General features: G+C 47.5%; 1 pseudogene; it reads right to left on the reverse strand.

The window, feature by feature from the left end:
• Positions 1–1926: 1926 nt before the first annotated feature.
• Positions 1927–2180, reverse strand: LOC110586060 (annotated as a pseudogene).
• Positions 2181–16682: the final 14502 nt, after the last annotated feature.

The following is a 16682-nucleotide window of genomic DNA, read 5'->3' on the forward strand; positions in this document are numbered from 1 at the left end:
TTTTAGAGAGAGTGAGCGAGCACGAGTGGGAGGGGAGGGGTAGAGAGAGAAAGGGGGAGACAGAGAATCCCAAGCAGACTCCACAATGAGCATGGAGCCCAATGCAGGGCCTGATCTCATGACCCTGAGATCATGACCTGAGGCGAAATCAAGAGGCAGGTGCCCCACATTAAGACCATTCTTGAAAAGTAAATGATGCCAATAAGCACATGAGAAGACTTTCAAAAAGATCAGTGGTCATGAGGCAAATGCAAATGAACACCACAATGAGGTCCCACTTCATACCTACTGGGATGACGATAATCCCCCCAAAATGGAAAATAACAATGTTGGTGAGGATGTGAAAAAATTAGAACCCTCCTACATTGCTGGAGGGAATGTAAAATGGTTCGAAACAAGTGCATGTCAAAGCAGCAGTAATCCCAATAGTCAAAAGGTAGAGATGGCTCAAATGTCCATCAAAAGAAGTATACACAAAAAATTGTGGTATATCCTTACAGTGGAGTATTACTCAGTCATAGAAAGGAATGAAGCACTGATGCATGCTGCAAGGTGGATATAACCCCAAAACATTATGCTAGTGAAATAAGCCAGACACAAAAGAGCAGCTATTGAATTATTCCATTTATACAAAATGTCCAAATAAGCAAATCCATAGAGACAGAGAACAGGTTGGTTGTTGCTAGGGACTCTGGGGAGAACCGCTCACTGAGTACGGAGTTTTATTTTGGAGTGATGGAAATGTACTGAAATTAGATAGAGGTGGTGTTTGCACAACATCGTGAATGTACTAAATGTTCACTTCAAAATAGTTCATTATGTCAGGTGAATGTCACCTCAACAAATTTATTTAGAAATTCAAGCATTTCATTGTAAATTTGCCTTACAAAATGGTAAGAGATAAAATGCAGTTGCCAGCAGGGGTGTCTTTTGAAACAGGGTTTCCTGGAACTGGTCCCAGAGAATGGAACCATCTTGTCTTCATTGGTTAGCTTGGTCCATTTGTCTGCCAAGACTACGGTTTCCCAACAGGGCTCAGGCCATGGCATTTGAAGCCCACGTTCAAGTGAGCGACCAGAGTGAGGGGAGAGGGCTGCCCTGAGGGACAGGAGGAACCCTCCTGGAGAGAGACAGTGCATCCAGACTCGTGACAGCCACTGGTTTTACTCTGCTCTCATACTGGAAGCTGCCCCTGAACCCGAGCAAGATGGCTGAAAACTGCCAGGGGGTGAAAGGGATCCTGCTGGGAGAGGCAGACAGACAAACTGGCATGAACCGCTTCTCCCCAATCAAAGGACATGACCCACTGAATGTGTGCTGGCATGTTCTGACTACATAGTTTCTGACATACAGTGTCCAGTTGACCCTTGAACTACACAGGTTTGAACTGTGAGGGTCCACTGACGTGGGTAATTTTCCCCATAAATACAGAACAGTACTGTGAATGTATTTTCTCTTCCTTATGACTTCCTCAATCACAGTTTCTTTTCTCCAGCTTAGTTTATTGTAAGGATACAGTATAAAATACCTTTAAGATACAACATAAGGGTTAATAGACTATTTATGTTACTGATAAGACTGCCGGTGGGTAGTAGGTTATGAGTAGTTAAGTTTTGGGGGAGTCAGAAGTTATATGCAGATCTTTGGTTGCATGGAGGGTTGGCACCTCTAACTCCCACGTTGTTCAAGGGTCAACTGTATATAGTTCAGAGTCTGCATGGTTACCTCTGCAGGCAGGTGTCTCCCCGAGAGCAAGCTCCACACCATTGGCAATGGTGATGGCCAATAGCTCAGACATAGTCCTAGCAAGTTTGTGCCATTTGGTCCATAAAGAATAATTTATGTTTTGGAGGGGATTTTTTTCACTTTTCACATTTTATTGGCCTCAGGGGAGGGGCCCTCCTCCCTGTCACCAGAGGTGTTCACTCACAGTTTCTTCAGCCCCTGCAAGCTTGGACTCTGGGGGGGTCTTCAGGCTGGCTGGGCACACAGGGCATGTTCCCATCATCTTGGGGGCCCTGGATATGTGTAGGGGCTGGCCTGGTTGATCGTGGTGGCTTATTTGGTAAAGGGGCTGGGGGGGGCAGAATTATATCAAGACCCCCAGTGGTGAAGGACATGACCAGCACCGCCTCCTTGGCCCAGGCATTCTCGAGGAAGGCAGCATGTCTCCCAGCCATCTTGGTCTCGACCCTAGCCAATAATTTATTGGCTTTATCGGTATTGAATCTTTTACTTCTACAATTCTGAAAATGCAGACTGAAGAGCAAGGAAATGGAGCAGGGATGAGCATGGGGTCTCCTTCCTCTTTCCCTTTCGCTTGGCCCTGCCCTGTGGTTCACGCTCCCTCCTCCTCTGAGCCCTTCCTCGAGTGGACTTCTGGTGCCCCTAAGTCATGAGTTACAATTCTGCCATCTTCAGCTCTAACTCACTTCTAAGCTGCCTCCCTGTCAGTCCGCCTGTCTGCTGGGCATGTTCTCTTCAGTGTCCTAAGGTCACTGTAAGTGCAGCCTGCCCCACATGGACTCATTGCACACTCCTGCAAACCCCACTTTCTCTTCTTGAGCCTGGTGAGTGGCACGGCACTGTCTCCCTGACAATGGGCCAGGAGCCTTCCTTCCCCACCTTCCCCAACATTCAGATCCTAATGTCATCCTCTCTGTGCTTCCGTCCCCATACCAGCTTCCCATCACCCTCCACCTCATCTCCCTGCCAGAGCTCCCATTGCACACAGGGAGTCTCTCATCTAGACTCGTGGAGCTTCTGAACTGGTCTGCTTGCTTATCTCCTTCACCTCTGGTACATTCTGCACACTAGGTTGAAGTGATTTCTAAAATGTAGAAGCAATCTTATTACCTCTCTGTCTAGATATCCTTCAATTGATTATAACTGCCTGCTTGATACAAGTCTCACCCCCTCAGAGTGGCATTCGAGACCCTCTGTGATCTGGCCCCTGCATTCCCAGGCTCTAGGAACAAAGAAGTATGCAGTTTTTAGAGCATGCCAGGCTTGTGTGCAGTTTGTCTACCTTCACACATGCTGTTTCCTCTGCCTGGTGGGCTCCTAATCACCTTCCAGGCTCAGCTTGAGTACGAAGCCCTCCCACTCTTCTCCTTACCACCCTGCCCACCCCAAGAGAATCCGTCCTCTCCTCTTTGGCCCTTCTGCCCTTCACAGACTTCCATGATGGCACCTGGGATCTCTGATTGCATATACTGCTGTGAGATTTGTCTCCCACATGAAATAGAGGGGGACAATCGTGTTTGTGTCACTCCCTCATTTCTTCAGCGCTGTGCCTGACGTGGTAAGGGTCAAATAAATGAATGATAGGTGATTGACGTGGGGTTCTCGTCATATTTTCTCCACTAATTAGCTGTTTAATGACTTTGGGGGGAGATAACATGCTAGACCTCAGTTATTTCATTTGTAAAGTGGCGAAATTAAGATGGGTATAGGTTATGAATTCTTTTGTGTAGACTGTTTCTCAGCCCATGTTCCCGTCACCCTAAGATGAATTTCTTTCACTCAGCTATGAAACACCATGCCATTCTCAGAGAGGTGTTTTCTTTTTTTTTTTTAAAGATTTTATTTATTTGAGAGTGAGAATGAGATAGAGAGCATGAGAGGGGGGAGGGTCAGAGGGAGAAGCAGACTCCCTGCTGAGCAGGGAGCCCGATGCGGGACTCAATCCCGGGACTCCAGGATCATGACCTGAGCCGAAGGCAGTCGCTTAACCAACTGAGCCACCCAGGCGCCCTCAGAGAGGTGTTTTCTTACAGGTCTTACAAAGAGCAAAACATATGTGAGGCTTTGTAGAAACAATCACAGACCTATAGCCACAATCTTGGGTTCATGGTGATATTGGGTTGAATAGTGCCCCCCCATTTCTACCCACCTGGAACTTCACAATGTGATTTTATCTGGAAATAGGGTCTTGGCAAATGTAATTAGTTAAGATGAGGTCATACTGGATTAGGGAAGGCCTCATATCCAGTACATGGTTGGTGCCCTTGTAAGAAAAGAAGGGGACACAGAAACGTGGAGAAGAGGGGGCTGTGTAGATAGGAGTGATATGTCTACAGGCAAGGAATGCCAAGGATTGCTGGGAGCCCCCAGACCAGGAAAAGGAGAGGAAAGATCCTCTCCCTAATACCTTCAAAAAGAACAGGGTCCTGCATGGTCTTAATGGTCTTAACTTCAAACTTCTAGCCTCCAGAACTATGAGAATACATAATACCAGGTTTCAAGTCACCAAGTTTGTGGTCATTTGTTTGGTAGTCCTAGGAAGCCAGTACACAGGCCCAGCCACATCACCTCTCAACTGTCTTTTCTTCCTTGGTGCAGTGACCTATCCACTGAGTGACCTGCCCTGAAAAAAATGAAAAGTATCTCTTTATACACTATAAGGTACCACACACAGGACATGAGTCTTTCTTCTTCACTGTATTCACCCTGGTCAACGGCATGGTCCAGTTTGCATAATGAACATTTAACCCAGCAGGCAGAAAAAGGATTAACTTCATACTCTGTGAATGCTGATGTAGAAACAGCAATCTTTATATGATTGTATGATATAAAAAAAGATTTTTTAATGCTTATTCCTGCCGCATAAAATTTTTGGACTCTTATCTGCAAAGCCAAAGAAATAATTAGAGGATGTCTGGGGGTGGCCATATAGGTGAGAGAGTGGGAAGTGTTAAGGGTCCCACAGAAGATGGACCTGGATTCTCTTTCTCTTATTTATTCTGCATTAACTTGTCCAGTGCCCTCAAATATAACAGCTGGTCTGCCAACCTTCTCTAATTTTCTTGACCTTAATTGGGGCCAGAAAAGGAGGGTGGTCACCTGGTGACTGGTGACCAGCAGGCTCCAGCTCCGATCAGACCCAGAGCGCTCTCCTAAGAATCCCCTTGTCCCTCAGGTCCATTACAATCCTTGCCACATGGAAAGCTCCTTATCCCTGTGCTGGTTTTGAGCTGTTATCACATCGGGCAGATGCTATCAGGCAATAAAGATGTAAATTGAGTAACGGAGGCTCAGATTGTAAAATGTGTCAAGCTCAACTATTATTGTGTTTACATTGTAAAGTGGTTCAAGCCAGAGCAGGGATGGCCATGGCCTTGTCCTAACCGAGGGGACCATGCTCCCACCGCAGCCTGGTGTGACAGCATCTGATTCTCTGCTCAGGGGTCAGGATATTCAGCTCTACCCTGGCATGACTGTGAGAAAAAAAGCAAAATTCCTCTTGGGAGGCTAAAGTACCACTTTTGGCTTCTACATGTACAGAAAGTCTGTGCCTTTGCTACTACATGGTTATGACTTTTCTGGTGAAATATCCCTCCCCCTTGTTTTGAAGCTCCATTATTGGGGGCACTCCCACATGTTGACTCGATGCATAAAATCTTTGTGGCAATTCAAAACCAATGTATCTTAAATAAATGATTGCTATGAATGCTAGGAGAACCTCTCCACAGTTTTTATGCCCAAAGCAGTGCCACTTTGAGGCCCTAGTATCTAACAGGATTTTAGGGTGAAAAGAGCAACATCCTTACATTTCTACTCGTAGCCCCCTTAACCTGTGGGGATTGGACCAAAGAGCAAAGCTGCATGATAGGTACCCTGCGGTATTAGAAATAGTGACTCAAGACCAAGGTATGGTTAGTAACTCAGGGCTGTGTGTCGGGCTCTGTCTGCAGTGCGCTCTTTCCTGGGGACATGTGGGATCTGGCAGGTGTAGCCCACCAGTCTGTGCCCAGAACTATTAAACCCCTAGAAGTGAACATGGCTTCATAAGGTGGAATCCTCGCTATAATTAATGCTTCATATTTGGTTTTCCAAATAGAATTTCTTAAATTACTGCCTTTGTGTCAAGATTTGAAAGTATTTTCAAGCTTTAATCATGAATGGATATTGAATTTTGTCAAATGCTTTTTCTGCATCTGTTAAGATGATCATATGATTTTTATCCTTCATGTTGGTAATGTGGTGTATCACACTGATTTACAAATATTGAACCATCCTTGCATGCCTGAAATAAATCCCACTTGATCTTGGTGAATGATCTTTTTTTTTTTAAGATTTTATTTATTTATTTGACAGAGAGAGACACAGCGAGAGAGGGAACACAAGCAGGGGGAGTAGGAGAGGGAGAAGCAGGCTTCCCACAGAGCAGGGACCCAATGCGGGGCTTGATCCCAGGACCCTGGGATCATGATCTGAGCCGAAAGCAGACGCTTAATGACTGAGCCACCCAGTCGCCCCTTGGTGAATGATCTTTTTAATGTATTTTTGAATTCGGTTTGCTAATATTTTGTTGAGGATTTTTGCATCTGTGTTCATCAGAGATATTGGCTTGTAATTCTCTCTCTCTCTCTCTTTTTTTTTTGTAGTCTTTGGTTTTGGTATCAGGTTAATGCTGCCCTCATAGACTGAATTTGGAAGTTTTCCTTCCTCTTCTGTTTTTTCGAATACTTTGAGAAGAATAGGTCTTAACTCTTCTTTGAACGTGTGGTAGAATTCACCTGTGAGGCCATCGGGTCCTGGACTTTTGTTTGTTGGGAGTTTTGATTACCAATTCAATTTCATTGCTAGTAATTACAATTACTACTAATCAGTCTGTTCAGATTTTCTGTTTCTTCCTGATTCAGTCCTGGAAGATTGTATGTTTCTAGGAATTTATCCATTTCTTCTAGGTTTTTGGTGTATAATTTTGTGTAAAAATTAGACACAAAAAATCATAATCCTCTGCATTTCCGTGATGCCAGTTGTAACTTCTCTTTCTGATTTTATTTATTTGAGTCCTCTCTTTTCTTGATGGATCTGGCTAAAGGTTTATCAATTGTGGTTATCTTTTCAAAGAACCAGCTCTTAGTTTTGTTGATCTTTTCTATTGGTTTTTGTTTGTTTGTTTTAGTCTCTTTCATTTATTTCTGCTCTGATTTCCATTTCCTTTCTTCTGCTAATGTGAACTTTGGGGTTTTTTTTTTCTAGTTTTCTGTAGTTCCTTAAGGTATAAGTTAGATTGTTTATTTCAGATTTTTCTTGTTTTTCTATAAACTTCCTCTTAGGACTGCTTTTCTGCATCCCAAAGTTTTTGGAATATTGTGTTCTCATTTTCACTTATCTCAAGGTATTTTTTTGTATTTCCTCCTTGATTTCTTCATTGACCCATTGCTTGTTTCCTAGCGTGTTGTTTAGCCTCCATGTGTCTGTGTTTTTCCAGGTTTTTTTTTTCTTGTAATGAAACTTGTCATTTCAGTTTCTTAGCATGGTGGCCAGAAAAGATGCTTGAAATGATTTCAATCTTCTTAAATTTTTTTTGAGACTTGTTTTGTTGCCTAACGTGATCTAACCTGGAGAATGTTCCATGTGCACTTGAAGAGAATGTATATTCTGCTTTTTGGGGATGGAATGTTCTGTATATATCTGTTAAGTTCATATGGTCTAATGTGTCATTCAAAGCCACTGGTTTCTGTATTGATTTTCTGTGTGGACGATCTATCCATTGATGTAAGTGGGTGTTAAAATCCCCTACCATCATTGTATTACTGTCGGTTTCTCCCTTTATGTCTGTTAGTATTTGCTTTATGTATTTAGGTGCTTCCATGTTGGGTGTGTAGACATTTACAATTGTTAGATCCTCTTGTTGGATTGATACCTTTATCATTACCTAATGCCCTTCTTTGTCTCTTGTTACAGTCTTTGTTTTGAAGTCCATTTTGTGTGATATGAGTATTGCTACTCCAGCCTTTTTTTTTTCATTTCCAGTGCATGAAATATCTTTTTATATTTTCTCACTTGCAGGCTGCATGTGTCTTTAGGTATGAAGTGAGTCTCTTGTAGGTAGCATATAGATGAGACTTGGGGTTTTTTCATCCATTCATTCGCTCTGTGTCTTTTAATTGGAGCATTTAGTCTATTTACATTTAAAGTAATTATTGATTCTTATGTTCTTATTGCCATTTTGTTCTTTGTTTTCTGGTTGTTTTTGTAGTTCTTCTCTGTTCCTCTCTTTTTCTCTTGCTCTCTTCCCTAGTGACTTGATGACTTCCTTTAGTCTTACGCTCAGATTCCTTTCTCTTCATATTTTGTGTATCTATTATAGGTTTTTGGTTTGTAGTTACCATGAGGTTCATATGTTCACTCTATGGAGATATAGCAGTCTGTTTTAAGTTGATGATTGCGTAAGTTCAAACACATTCTAAAAGCACTACATGTTGGGGCGCCTGCGTGGCTCAGTTGGTTAAGCGACTGCCTTCGGCTCAGGTCATGATCCTGGAGTCCCTGGATCGAGTCCCGCATCGGGCTCCCTGCTCAGCGAGGAGCCTGCTTCTCCCTCTAGCCCTCACCCCTCTCATGTACTCGCTCTCTCTCTCTCATTTTCGCTCTCTCAAATAAAAAAAAAAAATCTTTAAAAGCACTACGTGTTTACTCCCCACTCCATGTCTTATATATTGGATAACATATTTTACATCTTTTTATTTTTCATTTTTTCCTTCATAATTTTTTTACTTCTAGTTATAGCCTTTTCTTTTCTGCTTAAGGAAATCCTTTTTAACATTTCTTATAAGGCCAGTTTAGTGGTGATGAACTCTTTAACTTTTGTTTGTCTGGGAAACTCTCTCTCCTTCAGTTCTGAATAATAATCAGAATAATCAGGTAGAGTATTTTTGGTTGCAGGTTTTTTTCCCTTCAGCACTTTGAGGATATCATGCCATTCTCTCTGGCCTGCAAAGTTTCTGCTGGAAAATCACCTGATAGCCTTATGAGGTTTCCTTCGTACATACTGTTTTCTTTTCTCATGCTGCCATTTAGGCTGAAGGAGGGCAAGAAATATGCCACCTTCCAGCACATCCATTCCCAGAGAAAGTTCCTACAGATTCCTGTCCCGTTGGCACATGCCCTAAAATTAATAAACAAGTCTCCTTCACATATAACCTAGGCACTTTTCAAAGTCCTGGTTCTCAGAGTGAGAGATTTAACGGCAGAGTCTTGGTTTCCTGTAGCACTCCAGCTCCCCCAGCTGAATTTTAAGGCCAGATGTATTGGGGGCTTGTCTTCTTGGAGGTGCAGATTCCCAGGGCAGGGAATGCCCAATGTGGGGCTTGAACTCCTCGCTCCTCAGGGAGGACCTCTGTGCCTGTGATATTCCTCCTGCTTGTGGGTTACCAGGCCTGGGGTGTGGTTCTTGATCAGACCCCATCCCTGCCCCTCCTGCCCTTCTCAATACGACTTTTTCTTTATGTCTTTAGCTGTGGAAGATCTGTTCTATCAGTCTTTAGGTCATCCTCAGAGAGAGTTGCTCTATATGTAGTTGCAGCCTTGATGTGTCCACGGGAGGAGGTAACCTCATGATCTTCCTGCTCCGCCATCTTCCCCTCACGATGGGCCATAGTTACGTTATTATGAGAAAAGGAGAGAATGGGTTCAGCCCCACATACGCCTATCACACCATGACCATTACTTATTTACCTTCTCCCCCTCAGACACTGAGCTCTGTGAGGGCAGGCAAGTCTCATTCCTCCTCACAGCTTCAGAATCTCTCATAGAAACCAACATAGACCTTCAGGCCAGGTCAGGTTCTTTGGTTAGAGACCCACTAAGAATTGCGTGCCTCCATCATTCATCAGCATGATTGCTTGAACAATATGCGGCACCCCCCACCAGACTGTAAGCTCTGTGAGAATAGAGACCGTGATTTTGGTTCCTCGAGGCCCAGCACCACACCATCAGCAAATATGAAAGGACTTGAGGGCATTACACTTCACAACTGGAAGCTGAATTAGCTCCATTCAAGAACTGAAATAACAGCAGTCATGGAGAATTAACGCCATTGCTATGAAGCCCCAGTTAGTTCTTTCATGCCTATGTGAGTCACATCTATATGAACATGGACATGGGCCTGTGCTGGGTTGGTCCTGGGGACACAGACATTAGTAAAACCAGCTTCTACCCTTGAGAGCCTCCCAGCCAGCTGGTGGTCCCATGATGGATCTTTCTAGGCCTTCACAACAGGACCACAGCATTTTGTGTGCAGAGGAGTATGTTTTTTTCTGTTTGGTGGCTTTTGAAAACATCATGGCAGCATATTGGGTGCTATTAAAAAGCAGTGTTTTTTAGCAGCAGATCAAGGAGGCCAGTCAGAAGCTAAGCTCCTGTCAGCGCCAACAATTTGTCTCACTTTGAGAAATAGTAGTGGTCCTGGGAAAGTGTCTAAAGCTCTTCCTGGGGCCCAAGGCAGGTTGGTGGGTTGATTTCTGAAATATGCCCCAAGCATTGGATGGAAAATGCTATGCAGATGCCAAGTGGACGAGGAGAAATTGAGTCTTTTCCTAATGTATGGTCTCTCCAAGAACTACCAGAAGCAACTAAATCACGTGCAAAAGCTGGGTGGGAGTGTGAATAACACGAGGGTCGGGAGAACAGCGACTCTACCATCCCCCACCTACTGACTCCTGTGTCTTCAATAAAGCCTCTTCACCTTGGGCTCAGAGTCTCCAATAAAGCGGCACTGGGCCCCCTGCTCCAGCATGGAACCCCTCCAACTCTAATTTACAGATGAATCACTCAGGTTAAGATGCAGATTAAGTTCCGAAGGTCTGGGTGGGACCCGATTATGTATCCGTAACAACCTCCCGGGCTGTAGAGGCAGGTGCATCCCAGGCCCACCTGGGTCTGTTGAATGAGAGCCTGAGATCCGTGTGAATCACATGCACATCTGAGTTTGACAAGCACCAGCGTAGACACAGACTAGAGCTGTGTCTTTTCAGATGTGGCTTGCACACTGACTTCCGTGGTCTGGGGTGTGACCCGCGCATCTCACCTTTAAATGCCCCAGGTGATTCAGACGCACAGCAGAGTCTCAGACCGACAGACCTGGGCAGTCGTTTGAGAACTTGAGGTGTCAGAGTCCCTGGAGAGCCCAGAAAGAGCACAGAGGCCCAGGGTCATTGAAGTGGGATAGGGCCAGGCCTCGGTGGTACTGAGCTCCCAGGTGATTCTGATAGCAGCCAGTTCAGGGACCGCTGGTAGAGGGAGACCTGCCCACGATGGGTCTGGGCAGGGGCCTGGAGAATGGTGCACAGGTGCCCTGCTGTCCTCCATCCCATCAGCCCTCTGGGCAGCCAGAGCTGCCGTAGCCACTTGTCTCCGTGGGTCACACACCCCAGTGTGTGTGATGAAAACGTATGAGATGCATCGTTCCATGAAAAAAACAAAACCTGGGGTGTTCCCGAATCAATCATCTGAGGAGTGGCGGGTTGAGTAAACAGGTTTCTTCACCGAAGGACTCGTCACAAGTCTTCACTGTGCTGGTGTGCGGTGTGGTCCTCCAAAGGAAGGAGCAAAAGAATGACCAACTTCTAGGACCAGGCAACCTTTTCATGGAGCCAGGCAAGAGCATTTGCTGCATGAATCCTCAGACCTCTAAGAGAGGATGTGTCCAGGGACAAAATGCCTAATCTACTTCATAAAGCAAATGTCGACATCCTCTGTGTATTGTTCTGGTTCTCGCCTGGCTTTTCTCATCCTGTTTGTAGCATTTCTTATAGGACATTTGCGGGGAACTGTGATGTGACACCCACTCAGAGGAACGTCTGTCTGCCTCCCTTTTAAGGATGAAGACACTGAGAGTAGAGAGCATTCCCCTGGGCACATCTGACTTTAGAACAAAGATTAGAGGGGCGCCGGGGAGACTCAGTCAGTGAATCGTCTGCCTTCAGCTTAGGTCATGACCTCAGGGTCCTGGGATTGAGCCCCGCATCGGGCTCCCTGCTCAGCGGGTAGTCTGCTTCTCCCTCTCCCTCTCCCTCTGCTTGTGCTCTCCCTTTCGCTCGCTCACTCTCTCTCTCAAATAGATAAATAAGTAAAATCTTTAAAAAAGAAAGAAAAGAATAAAGATTAGATAACCGAAGGAAGCAGAAGTCAGGGAGCGGAGGGGGACTTGGGTTGGTCTGGAGGCTTGTTCCCCAGCCCCCCACCCATACCCCCTCCACCAGGGGTCATGTCTGTCCAGAGGATGGGTAGGGAAGACTCCTGGAGCCCGGCTGTAAAGTCATCTGGCTAGGAGGCGGGGTTTAGGCTCTGCCTCTGCAGGACAGCAGGCCTCCTCTCGAGGACTTGTCTGTCTGTCTGTCTATCTCCCTTTGGAAGATGGTGGGGTTGAGGGAAACTCACAGTGGGGAAGTGCTATATCCTCCGCAATGGGCTGGGGAAAATGCACTGAGCACGACTGCTCGCATCCTTCCCCGAAGTCCAGCCCATTCCTGGCCTGCATTTATTTTTGCTGCAAGGTCCCTGGGATCCCCGGGACATGGATGCTATAGGGTGGGGTGTTCACGACACCCCTGGGGGACGCGCCCATTGTCCCAGAGTCAGCCTCTCCAGAGGAGGGAAGCAACAAGCTATTTGTCCGCGGAGAGTTCCTGACTTTAAAGAAGTCTTTAAAGCCACCCGGTCGAGTCATCTCTTCTGTGCTAAATGTCCTTCGGTTGGAATCAGCTTATTTCTAATAGGCGTAGGAATAACCGTGGTCATCTCTGGGAAAAGGCATTATCCTCGGTTTTCATTTTCTTTGCTGTCATTTTCTCTCTATTCCCATTTTTCTACAATTGGCCTAGCTTTGTATAATAAGAAAAGACCTCTAAACTGTTTCTGTTTGGCAGAAGTTGGCTGGAAGTGGGATGGCGCGGGGGGCTGGGGGCGGCGTCCAGGCATCCAGGCCGGGAAGGGAGAGACAGGGCAGCCTGTGGCCTCGAGATGCTCCTACTCTGCGGTGTCAGACTGGGGCTCCTCTTTCTGCCTGGAGCTCCCCATCTCCCGTGTGGTCTGCCACGAGACTCCGCGGGCTCACCAAGGCGGCCGTGGAGCAGGACGAGAGGCCTCTGGGAGGTGGGCGGTTCAGGGGACACCCAGCTTCTGTTGCACCTGCCGACCCAACTCTGGTTGTGTTTTCAGGTGAGCCTCAAAGCAGGAGCCCCGAATCAGCCTCTCATCTGACAACTGTCAGCTGCTACCGCTTGGCCACCAGCCTGTCACTGCGCCGCCTCTCAACAGGTGAGGAAGTGATGTGTCCTGTCCGAAGGTGGGTTATCCATGGAGAGCAGCTCTTTGCCAGCGGTGCGCGTGTGGGCCCGCGGGGAGGCTGGGCTGTCAGGGTCCTTGATGTGGGGCCGGGTGCTCACACTATCACTTTCTTCTAGCAGTTGTCCCCGTCCTGTCCCCCTCTGCTCCTTCCACAGTGGATGCAGGGCCCTTATGAAGGCTGTCTTACAAATTGCCCACCACCTCACATCATCCCCCGTGTGAGTGGATGTTCCCCACCCCCCGTTGGGGGACACAGGGGAGGGGAATCGAGCCATCTCCATGGGCTGCTGGACCTTGAGTGGGAAACCAAGCTGTGTGAGCCTTACACTGCCCACCCCCTCCCACCTGACTCTGAGTTACGCACTGCAGGACGCAGCCCGAAAGACTCTCCCTGTGAAACCTGTCTGTGGGTGAGGGGGTTCCTGTGTACCCAGGCAGAAAGGACTGCCTGACCAGGGCAGTGACAGAGCCCATTCTCCGAACAGTTGGTTCATTTTCCCATCTGCCTCGTCTTCTCAAAAGCCGAGAGTCGAGTTAGTGGTCCTCCAACAGCCAGCGTGCACCATTAGCTTTGTTCCATATGCACTTCGTCTCTACTCCCATTTTTCTTTTTGGATCGAGGTGGGGTCCGCATACACACTTAGGCATGTGGAGAGACATCCATTGGTTCACATGCAAGAACAGTGCCTGGATAGCCTTGAAAGGGCAGAGATGTTATTCAGATGGAACCTAAGAGCTACCTGGCCAGTGGGGGAGGGGAGGGCCTCACGAACCTTCCTGTGGGTCGTCTTTAAGAGACTCAGTTGCTGTTAGCTCCAGTTGGCAAAAGCACCAGCTGGTCTCCTAGGGTTGTGTTGCCTCCCACAGGGGAAGCCCCCTGCCATCTCAGTCCCAAATTAGGCAAAGTTCAAGTTCACTTGAGGGGTGAGTCTGTCCTGGGAGAGCAGGATAGACCAGGTGGCGGGGGGGACCCTAATTCTGTCCCAAATGCCTTACGAGGTCCAGGAGGGGCGACAGGCTGGGAGCCACACTAGGGAAAAGCTTCCTTCCACTTCCATGAAGGAGCTCAACAAAATCAAGTTATTTAACCTCCCTGAATATGTTTCCTCATGTGAAAAGTAGGGGGATTGGACCTGGACCTCTAAGTTCCCTTTCAATATTAACATTCAGTGATTCATTCAGAGCCTCACTACTCAATGTGTGGTCCTCAGACCAGCAGCAACTGGGAGCTGTGTAGAAATGCACACTCTTGGACCAAACCCCAAACTGCTCCATCAAAATCTGTTTTATCAAGATCCCCAGGGATTCATACCCCCATTAAATGTTTTAAAGGACTGATTTAGGTCCTGAAGATGCTTAGAACTCCTCTCAAGGTCATCTGGTGAACACAAAGGAACAATGGAGTACAAGTGATTTATAGCCAGCCACGGTTCTCCACCTGTGGTCCATGCCAGAATCACCTCAGGAGGTTGTGAACTTCAGACATCCAGGTCTGGGGGCTCACAGTCTAGGTCCTGGGTACATGTGCATTGAGTAACCTTACCAGCCACTTGGAGGGAGAGCATGAACATATAGACATGAAACCGTACGGGTCATGGATGATAAGACGAGTAACATCCTGTAAGAGGGTCTGACAGGACCGAGGGGCAGCAGAGCAGACAGAAGAGGTGGAGTGGAGCAGGCGTGTCATCCTGTGTCCCAGGAAGAGTGCCCTCTGTCCTTATTTTTTGCATCTCCACCACGAGTTATGTAGGGGGTCCTTCTAAGGGCATCCGTAGTTATCCCTTCTTTCTTTCTTTTTCTTTTTTTAAAGATTTTATTTATTTGACAGAGAGAGACACAGCGAGAGAGGGAACACAAGCAGGGGGGAGTGGGAGAGGGAGAAGCAGACTCGCCGCTGAGCAGGGAGCCCAATGCAGGGCTCGATCCCAGGACCCTGGGACCATGACCTGAGCCAAAGGCAGATGCTTAACAACTGAGCCACCCAGGCGCCTTTATCCCTTCTTTCTTAAGTAAGAGTGGAAACTAGGGGGAGCATGGCTTTTCTGTTGTATTGTTGTCTATGTGTTTGAAGGTGATGAAAAAGACATAAATATATTTGTATATGCTGAGGAGAGGGCACCCAGGGACACCAACATTACAGGAGAAAGAGAGCTGAGTGATAGGGCAGAGCCTGAGGGGGGACAGGTCCACCACACGTGAAGTATCAGCCTTGGATGAAGAGGTGCTTCCAGCCATAAGTGCCAGAGGCCCCAACAGATGTGGCCCAAACCATGAAGAATAGGTTCTCTCAGTGTCGAGGATCAGAGGTGGACTGTCCAGGGTACATCCGGCTTGGGGCTCTGGGTGGGTTGCCCTATGCATCTCCTGACTTTGCCCTGGGTCAGTCCCCAGTGGCCAGTATGGCAAGACCCAGTCAGTGAAGCCAAAGATGGGGTTTCTCCTCTTGTGCCCTGACAAGGAAGGAAAACAAGGGGGTGACTGGGGCTGGGGGTGGGATGGCGGGCAGCCTTGAGGACCCACAAAGGCTGCCTGTGCATCATGGTACCAGTGGCAGGGAAGACAAAGGAAAGACACAGGTCTTGGGAGGGAGTGACCATGGGGTTGTCCGCTAGGCGACTGTGACACTAGGTGACACTAGGGATGTGGACAGTGGTCCCCATCTGGAGGGGACACAGAGAGGATGAGACAGGGGTAAGAGTCCATGCATCTCAGGGGCTGGAGCCCCCAACCTGCTGGCTTATTCTATCTCTGAGACACAAGAAGCCAAACACAGCTCAGTGGGATCTTTTCCAAAGATTAAGCCATCAGCCGGAGTTCTGTGCTGCAGAGTGGAGTATGTTGAAAATGTGTGCCTCTCTATAAACAGGGGAAGAATGAGAAACTAGTTGAGTGGGATCGAGGTGCTCTCAGTGCAGCCGGTCAGGGGCTGGAGGGAGGGAGAAGGCCGCTTCCGGTCTGCCAAGGCTCTTCCGCTGATAACACTTCCTGTGCAGATGTACCTACTCCCACTTACCCCCTCCTCACCCCCACACCCACACATTCACGGTGCAGAGCCCCGCCCCCAGGCCCTTCCCCTATGTCTTCCTTCTTCACCCCTGCTGATGTTGGCCTCAGCTACCTTCTCCTCAGCCATCCCTGTGCCCCTCCTTCAGTGACCTCCCCAACTCCTAAAAGCCCAAAGTCAGTGATGAGGAAAGAGGATAAGCTCAGGAATGGGAAGGGAGGATCAGGATCTGAGGGAAATGATTTTTGGGTCCTTTTTGACTTGCATCAGCCTGGGGAGGGTTGGAAACCCTGTGTGTGTCTGTGTGTGTCTCCTCCTTCCTTTTGTGGGGATACACAGGCACGTGGATACACATAAACACACACATCCATAGGGGAACAGCCACTCACGCACGGACGGGCACGGGGCAGGCACCTCAGGCATGTGGACACACACGGGGACACACACGGACCTGAACACACGTGCAGAAATGCAAGCACGTCTCTACATGGCCGGGTGTAGGTGTCTGTTCCCCTGGGGTTTCTAAACCCCAACTATTCCTGATTCTCCTTCTCTTCTGGTTGAGTAGAAGTTCCCAACCAAGACAGGAACA

This window comes from Neomonachus schauinslandi, chromosome 6, assembly GCF_002201575.2.
Source record: "Neomonachus schauinslandi chromosome 6, ASM220157v2, whole genome shotgun sequence".
NCBI lineage: Eukaryota > Metazoa > Chordata > Mammalia > Carnivora > Phocidae > Neomonachus > Neomonachus schauinslandi.